The sequence below is a fragment of the Pteropus vampyrus genome, unplaced genomic scaffold (genome assembly GCF_000151845.1).
Source record: "Pteropus vampyrus isolate Shadow unplaced genomic scaffold, Pvam_2.0 Scaffold105, whole genome shotgun sequence".
Taxonomy (NCBI): domain Eukaryota; kingdom Metazoa; phylum Chordata; class Mammalia; order Chiroptera; family Pteropodidae; genus Pteropus; species Pteropus vampyrus.
In genome coordinates this window covers 3,476,814-3,486,537 of record NW_011888886.1, presented here as the reverse complement: position 1 = coordinate 3,486,537, position 9,724 = coordinate 3,476,814, and the positions used below count along the sequence as shown (strand labels likewise).

The window sequence follows — 9,724 nt, the reverse complement described above, 5'->3', positions numbered from 1 at the left end:
CGTTCATGATGATTGGGGGGTGTTTGAGAAGGGACAGGGATGACAATGAAATTCAAATCTCTGCCTAAATGTCACCTTCTCAGAGGGTGCTGACCTGGTTGATCTAAAAAGTAGACTGTGGCCACTTCCATTTATTCAATTTGTGTTATCTTTATAAAACTTCACAGCACTTACTACTCTGAGATGATTTTAAGTGTTTACGTCTGCAGCTGATCCTTCTGTTCCAGGATATGACAACGAGGTTGCAGACTTCGTCTGACCTGGTCATCGCTTTATGCCCGGGACTTAGTAGACGTTCAACAAACACCGTCTGGATGGATGAATGAACGCGTTCTGAGCCTTCAGTCATCCTGATTCTTCTCTCTTACCCTCACCCTCCTCGTCTTCTCTTTGCGGTGCGACTCAAAGCCGTAAATACTTAAGTCTCCTTCTGAAACACAACTCAAGCATTAATTTCTATCTCTCTCTACGGCGTTCTGACTCCTGCGTGATCTCACAGAATCCCGAGCCTAGCACCATCACATGCTTCTAGGGGATCTTCTTCTCTGTGTCTTCCCCTTCACTATAAGTTCTTCCAGGATGGGAACCATATCTCTTCTCTCTGAATTCGCATTGCTCACCAGAAAACCTGGCATCCTAACTAGGGAGAAAAGCCAAGTGATCGATGCCAGGTGACTAGGGCTGAAACTTCTTCTTAGCAAACTGGTAGACTGTGAAGGTGACTTGTGGCATTTCTGGTTCTCCATTTCCTTACCTGTGAGAGGGAAGCTTCCCAGTATAATTTGCTTCTGGAGTTGCCATGTTTTTTATTCACATGTATGTGTATGTTCTCATATTTTCACACAAACAGAAACATACTATGCATATTTGCTTGCTCTCTGTTTCTTTTATTTAACAATTTGTTGTAATTTAATTCGAGAACTTCTCATATCCATGGTAGAAAGCTATGTCATTCTTTTACTATTATTATTATTTATGCCTACAGCACCTGGTCTTCCTAGGTGGTCTTCCATCCAAGTACTAACCAGGCCCGACCCTGCTTAGCTTCCGAGATCAGACATCGGGCTTGTTCAGTGAGGCATGGCCATAGACCATGGATTCCACAGGGTATCTCATTATTTTTTGATGGTTGCATATTACTTGATATTATGGATTATCTGAATTATTAACTGGTTTCCCGTTGATGGGCTTTGAAGTCATTTTCATTCTGTAATTCCAAAATAATAGCCTTGAATGTGTGTGACGGCTGTAGAGAATCTACCAGTAAGGTGAAATTCTAAAAGCGGAATTACTAAATCAAAAGGTATATGCATCTTTTATTTTGATATATGTTGCCTAATTATTCTTCATAGAGTTGTACTATTTAAACTTCCACCAACAATTCAGAAAATTGTACGGTATTACCACACTTACCAACAGAATGTGATATCAAATATTTTGATCTTTGCCAATCGGATAGGAAATACTATGTCATTATCATTTCTATTTGCATTTCTCTTACTGTGACTAAAGTTGAATATGTTTCTGTGTGTTTAAAAGCCATTCATGTATATTTTTTCTATGAATTGCATTGTTGATCTTTTCTTGTCCATATATAGAAACTCTTTATATATTAAGGACATTTTGTCTATGATGTCTATACAAATATTTTTCTTGGGTTTTCATTTGTTCATATAGTAAAATTTATGACTTACGAGTTTGTTATTTTACTTATAAAAGCCTTCCCACTCCAAGATTTATGTTTTATTCTCCAACATTTTCTCCTAGTATGGAGTTTTACTTTTTCTGTCTAAACTTTGGATTCATCCAAAATTTGTTTTATTGTAAGGTATGAAAGAACTACCAGCATTATTTTTTCCGGATGTTTATTCAATTATTCCTCTAGTATTTACAAGATAATCCTTTGTGTTCTTTAATCACAATTCTCAAGTTGATTTTAGTCTCATTTCTATAGTTAAGTGGATTCAACTATCTCTGCCATTCCCTTTGTTATAGTTCTCTCCCCGCTCTCTCTTCGGAATTGTTTTGAGGCTGAAAGTTAATGTCAATTAGCCTAGCATGGACGAGGTGCTCCACGAATGTTCTCGCTATTGTTTTGTTGAATTATTTCATTGATTTCAGTATATATTTACGTTCCTCTGTTTACTTAATAGTTAAAAAACTGTCACAGTAACCCAAAGCAGTCATTACCACAGCATTTATTGGGCAACTACATAATTACACCAGCTATAGAGGATTTACCTGAGCAACTCTATGATCCTGACATGAATGGGACAGAGACTTTTCCTGCAGGGAGCTTAGTGGCGATTCCACTGGCAGCGGATCCACAGCAGCCACTTCGACGTTAGGCAAATGGGAGCAGAGCTGTAAGGAAAGTGCCAGAAGAAGCCCGTGTGAGAGAACAGAGGGAGAATGTAGTCTCGCTGGAAGAACGGGAGCAGGACTAAGATAGGTGATGTCCTCCGGTCTGAACTGTGAGGATACGGAGGCTCATAATTGATGGAGTTAGGAGAGAAAAACATTCTAATCAGCCCACACTGGGGCCGAAGCATAAACCCGTGAGCCTGCAAACCACGGACAGAATAGAAAGTAAAATGGATGAATTAGAATATCTATCCCTCTGCTTACATCGTTAGCAAAGAATTTTGTGCCAGGGTAACCACTTCATAGAAGACTGTTTGTCCAGGGCTGGGCCAGTGATGCCTCTGAGCTGAGCCTTGGACTCTGCTGCCCATCGAACCCCAAAGGATCTTGGGCTGAGACTCTCCAGCTGCCCAAAATTAGATTTTTAAATACTGTTATGAGCCCCTTCACTTTCTTTAGCCTTAATTTTTCTCATTTGTTTTATAGTAATGGTTATGAGTAAGGTACACAAGCATCTATTACAGTGCGAGGCTCTCAGATAGTTTATTAAAATAAGTGAGAGCTTAGCTAAATTGTTTTCAAAATGCCTTTTGGATGCCCTGACGAAATCACCCTTGTGGAAGAGAGGCCTGGAGCTTGTGAAAATTTAGGAATTAGAAGTAAAGATTTTAGAATCTGTGCATATAGATGATGTCTGAAGATATGGATAAGATCTCGCGAGAAAATAATTCTGAAAACAGGAGGTGAAATCTAACAACGCGGCCTCAAAGAACACCAAAGCACAGGTCCATGCATAGTACTGCATAAAGGGCCAAAATGTAGAGGTGAAAATTGCAGTTACCAAAAATAAAAATAAAAAAACAGAATATCCAGAAAAACAGAATAAAGAAAATGAAAGTCATTCATAATTTTATCACTCAGAAATAATTATTTTTAATATTTTGACCTCTTTCTGTTTTTCTCTAAGCATATCATTCCTTTTTAACAAAAATTGGATCATACTCTACGTAAGTTTTTTAAAATATGGAATTCTTTGTGAAAATGTTCAACCTTCACTCAACAAACGTTTATGGAGCACTTATCATGTTCTGCATATTCGATAAAATGACGAACTAGACAGAAAACATCTTTGCCATCATGAGATTTACATTCTAGTGGGGAAGACAGACGATAAGAAAATAAGTGAGAATAGATATGACAATTCGAGAGATAAATACTATGGTATGGAAGAAAGCAGGATAAGGGAATGGAAACATTCAAAGGATGCTGGTTCCTTTGTACAGGGTGGCAAGAGAAGAAAACAATATTTGAGGGGACCCCAAAGAAAAATAAACCTAAATAAATCACTACGGCATTATTTTTTTGGATTTTCTGTTATTTGTAGTACACTTTAGCTTTTTAGCTGTTTAACTTGTGATTTCTTTTTTTTTTCATTCTAAATAAACTTGCCTTTTGTCTCCAAAAATATGTAATTACCTAGTCTTGAAGACAACAAAAGAGATAGACAAATGAACAGACGATTCTATAGATCTTAGGGAAAAGATGGGGTGCCCGAGGAGCTGAGATCAGAGGAGGGACATCTAATTTAGCGGGATCCGGGAAAATAAATTAGATTACATCTTAATCAAGCCCTGATCAACCCCATAAGATAGGCGAGGAAGGATAGGAGAGGCAGAGTAAACATGAGCCCGACAGTACATGTGTGCGGTGTGTGCTGGTGGTACAGTGTTAAGTCAGAGAGGTCCCGCATATAGAGAGCGGGGCACGCCTGGGAGGGTAGAGAGGTTAAGAGAAATTATCTTCAAAATATTTAGTTCTAATAATCATTTGCAATATTATTAAAGAGGAATGTGGAAGACAGGTGGTGTTACAGAACTTATCTATGCTAAAAGGGCACTGATTGATATCTATGAATAGGGTTTTACAGGATGCTTTTTGCTCATAATGATCTCATAAGCAACCACACACTTTTGATGATAGAGTTCTCTTCCTAACAAGCAAATCTTTCTCTTAGTGTCTTTCCTCTGTCCACGGGGTTTGCTTCATTTTTATTCAGGAATCAACTTCTTAAATAAATGTTCATCTTTCATCAAGTGCTTCAATTGCTGATCAAACCTGTATGTCATCAGAGCTTTCTCATCTATTGAAATAGATCTTATATCTAGAAAGATAATGATCTGTGAATGGAAAATGCACAGAATTCTTGGGATTGATTCTGAGCTCCATCCCAGCTCCAGGTTCTACTAGGTAGATAACTTCGGACTAGGCGTTTGAAAACTGTGTGTCTCAAAGTCTTCAAGTGTAAACTAGCGGTAAGAATCAACCTCGATTTTACAGAGTTGTAGGCGGTCTAAGCAAGATCACAAATGTGAAAAACTGCTTTTTGAACTATGAAATGTCATGTGTAATTCCTTCAATTTTTGTAACTCGTCTCTCCTGTTAGCTGGAAAAGAGAGTTTACATTTCATTTGTGTCAATATCTTTGTTACATAAATTCTTTTGAGTTTACTCATTTACGATTATTGTAAGACTAAATTCTGAGACCTCCTAGTCTAGATCACACTAATCCTATGCCCATAATCTTTCTGTTTTCAAAGATACGGGGGATAGATTCTTCTACTTGCATTTTAGGTCAGGGTTCTTATTTCCAAAACGTTTCTGTGGTTAATCTTTTTGTGACAATTACAATGAGATAGAGACTGCCCATTATGAGGTTTCTGCTGTAACTTGTAAAGATGTGTGATAATCTTGAGTCTTTTTTTTCTCTCTCCATGGATCAGACAATATATAATGAAAAATATTCTTTTTTTTTTTAAACCTTCTTTGTTGAGATAACAATAATTATTATTGAATACTACCTGCCTGGAAAGCAGCGTACTTTTGTGGTTTATGTACATTACCACATTTTAAACCCCAGAATGAATTTATATATTAGCTATTATTATTAAATCCACATAACAGATGAAGTGCCTAAGTTTCAGAGATGGTAAATGATTTCTTTAAAGCCACACAGCAGACAGGTAGCTAATAGGATTTGAATATGATTTTGTCTGCCTGCTAGACCCAGCTGACAGAGATTAGCATTGCATATAATAATATCTGAGAAATTATATTCACAGAATTGTATAATTACAAGCACAGTATCTTTAATATAAAAACTGAGTCAAAATTCAATCTTAATCACTAGCAGTTTGAACTTGGGCACATTAATTTAACCTCTCTGAGCTTACCTTTCATATATAGAAAATCAAGATAATGTCTGCTAGCTCATAGGTCCTTACTTGTCTGAAAATTCTGTAATTTTGTGTTTCCTTGGGGTGTGTTGAATTTTTAATATCAGAAAAAATCAATAGCAGCAGCAACTAGCTATTAGAGAGTCAGAGGCCACTGTTATCTTTCATTTTTAAGAGTAAATAATATGTGAAACAGCTAGAGAATTTCTGCTACAACAAATGGCAGGCTAGCTATTATTATTGGTTTTTCAGGTGTATCACAGCTCTTGAAATTTACTGCAGAATTATATAATATTCTCTCTGGAGGGGGTCTTAAAATTAGACGGAAGTATGAGTTAGAGAAACTATTCAAACAAATAAATCCCCAAATTTCAGAAACAATACAGAAATTTATTTCTCTTTTAAATTATGCTATGATTTTGTTTGAGGATGACTCTCTTCCACAAGGTGTTTCAAGGATCCAGCCTCCTTGATTTTAAAACTCTCCTAAGGCCAAGTCGTTTTCAGTATGTTGCTTGTGGAAGGGGGAATGGAGCTTGGAGGATTTTCTCATTTCCTAAAAGCCATGGCCCAGGAGTAGTACACACAGCTTCCGCTTACATTTCATTGGCTAAAATTCTCATGTTGCTGTTTAACTGAAAAAGAGGCTGGAGAATGCAGAAGAAAACATTGAAATTGGTGAGCAGGAAGCAATCTCTGTCCCCATGCACTCTCTGGCCAGCCCATCTGTGAGGTACTCCTCATCCGACCCAGAGACTCACTCACCACTGGGTTCCAGCACTCGGCAATTCCAAGTCTACAATCTCCAGATCCAGTGACTTCTCCATCAAGTCTAGAGGCAGCTCCTTATGATCAGGTGACGTATGAACTAAGAAGAGCAGGTGTCTGTCCTCCAGACACATATCTAATATACCAGAGTGTACCAGGTCCAGTATAATCGTGTGAAATTGCTCTTTAAAGAAGAAAGAACAGAAAATATGAGGCACTCACTGGTCCACAGTCATGATGAGACCTGCTGGACAGGTGAAGCATCCTTGCTCTGGCCCAGGAGAAAGTTCTCTGGGACGGGCATGCTCCCTGGGAGAAGTTCCCTTTTCCAGCTGTTCTCCAGGACCTTGGTTCTGGCTTGTGGGAAGTGGTTCATTGCCCATTACCCTCCATGGCCACATGGTTGTGTTAAGGGCTGAAGAGATTTGGCTGTATATTTCTTGCTTTTGCAAATCTTGGGAACCAACTATCGTTTTATAGTCACAGGGGTTTTGGTTTTCGTTTTTGTCTTTAACATCCAGGATCATTGTTTCTTTGGCTATATAATATCCTTAAAAAGTTCCCATTATGGATTGAATTGTGTCACCTCAAATTCATACATTGATGTTCTAGCCACAAATACCTCAGAACGTGACCTCATTTGGAGACAGGGTCTTTACAAGTTCAATTAAGGTCATGAGGATGGGCCCTCCTCCAATACATCAGATGTCATTATAAAAAGGGAAAATTGGAGACAGACTTGCATATAGGAAAATGCCACGTGAAGGTGAATATGGCCACCTACAAGCCAAGAGGAAGGGCCTAAAGAAGAGCCGTGCCTCACAGCCCTGGAAAAAAACAACGTTGCTGACCCTTTCATTTGGACTTCTGGTCTCCAGAAGTGTGAGATAATAAATTCCTGTTACTTAAGCATCCCCATTTGTAGCCCTTTGTCATGGCAGGTCCTAGTACACTCATATAATTCCTTTAAAAGTTTCTGATCTATTTTCTTCCAATGACTTCCACGTGTAAGACTTAAAGATTTTTCCCAGACATAGTAATCAAGTTTGCTTTATTTCTCTGCTTCCTAATTCCCATGGCTATATCTCTCAACTTAATATTCGATAGCATGGAGCCACATGAAATAATAGGCTTGAGTAAAAAGGCTTTATTTACCCTTAATCTGATCTTTGTTATAGGACTGAGTCCCTGTGTGTTGTTCAGTAGATTTAATGAGTCCTTTCCTGGCTGATAGCCTTTTCTAGAATGATCTCTTACCATTTGGGGTCCAGATGCCATTTGCTTTTCAATGTATCGAGAACCACACTTCTGAACTCTACGTCCTTATGCTTCTGCTCTCGCATCAGTCAGTCCTTTCCCGAGCTCATCTCTTTTTTTCATGATACCTCACTACAGAGTAAAGGCCAAGTCACGCTAATGCCTTGGTTCTTTCTAACTGCGCTTCTTACGGATACAGGTCAGGAAAAATGTGGTCTGTTTCCAGGCAATGGTTTAATCATATGAATAAAATTGTATTCTGGGCAGAAATATCTTCTTTTTTGGTCACTGGTCCTGCCCAACTGTTAATTCAATGCCATCTATTTGGAGTATTTACTTAAGATGGCATTTTCTTTCCAGTAGCAATTTTTATGTTACCTACGGTAATAGTAGCAACTGTGGCAAATTAAATCCCAAGTTCAGTGGCATAACACAACAGAAGTATTTTGCTTTCTCACATAAAGCGTGAACGCCAGTGTCTCTGGTATGTAAGGTCTTTGTTTTTGTTTTTTAATAGGGAGACTCAGAGACCCAGGCTCCTTCTATTCTAGGGTCTGCTAATTCCTAAGACCTCGCTGGTGGCAAAAGGAAGAACATGGAGCGTGAAGGTGGCACAGCCATTTTGTAGAAGCCTTGAGCCAAGTGGCACATATCACTCCTGTCCCCATTCAACTGTCTGAAAGTCAACCAAATCGCCACTTCTAATTGTAAGAGAAGCCAAGAAATTTAGTCTAACTGTGTGCCCAGGAAGAAGAGGGTGCAAAGGTTTTGGTGAGCAGGGGTAGTCTTTGCCATGAGAGGTGTGATGCCTATTTTGCAGATGATAAAATTGTGGTTCAGAGAGAGAATCTAGCTTGTTCTAGATCATATAGTTTATAAATGATAGAACCGAGACTTGGATCTATGTACATCTAACTCTTAAAAGACAAGACGAAACTAGCAGGATTGTTAATATTCTGTACTCTATCTCAAATTTTCCCGATTTAGCAAACAAAAACATAAAACAATCAATTAAATTTAAATTTCAGATAAACAAGAAAAAATCTGAGTGTAAGTATCTAATATTTTACCTGGAAAGCCTGCATAAAAGGAATGTTATAAGAAGTATAAAAGGAATTACAAGCGCAAATAAGACATAGAGATGGTTGTGTAAGACATGTTTTATTTTATATTATTTTCTGTATTTTTTTTATCAAAGTACAGTTGACACACAATATTATATGGGTTTCTAAAACATGCTCTAAAATATTCCACCTAATATTCCCCAAAATATAATGCTTTTAAAAATTATAAGAACACTATCTTTGACTCAACCCAAAAAGGAATTATGAAAGAATTAGAAATGCTCTTCAGTGGAATGAATTATCTCTGAGGAGCTGTCTGAGGATCCCCAGGATTCATGCTTTATTTCTGGGACATGTTTGGATGGAATAGATATTTTGAAAAATTGCTATGAATATTGGGTGCGGCATTGGTTAAGTACAAACAGACAGCTATTCTAAGATACACTAACATAAATAAGTCATTTGTATCTCCATCAGGATAATTAGATGACTGTTCTACTCTCCTGCCTGCCCTTTCTGTATTCCGCTAAGCCTAGAAACACATAAACCAAAGTAGCAACTGGATATTACTATGATTTGTGAACAAGGTCACCTGAAAAAAAGATGATGAGCCTAAATATCAGCTGCAGAAGGCTTTGTATCTAGGGTGAATATGCAACAAACTTTGAGAGAAGAACAAACCCCACTCTTCCCTGCATTGATCCCTTAAATAAGAGTCATTTGAATGTGATACACATCTGTTAGTAAAAGGCGGTTGGTAAAGATTTTGTTTTGCTTTTTGTTTTTGAATACAAGCGAGGTAGAATGGCAAGTAACATATTGTCAAATCCCCAGCAGATACAATTTCTGGCAATGGCATAAAACAAGGCTTCATCTTTCCATTAGAGCTGATGAAGTGATGATTCTAGGTCATCAGAAAGTATTACTTTAAGCTCCAAGGTTCTCCAATAACTTACATGGTGTGTTTTCAATACTTGGGAATCCACTAGTTTTCTATTTAAGCATCAAAAGAATGACTCATGTTTTTATTTTAGCAAC

General features: G+C 37.8%; 1 pseudogene; it reads right to left on the bottom strand.

Annotated features, from left to right (window-relative positions):
- Positions 1–976: 976 nt before the first annotated feature.
- On the bottom strand, positions 977–1,092 carry LOC111743014 (annotated as a pseudogene).
- Positions 1,093–9,724: the final 8,632 nt, after the last annotated feature.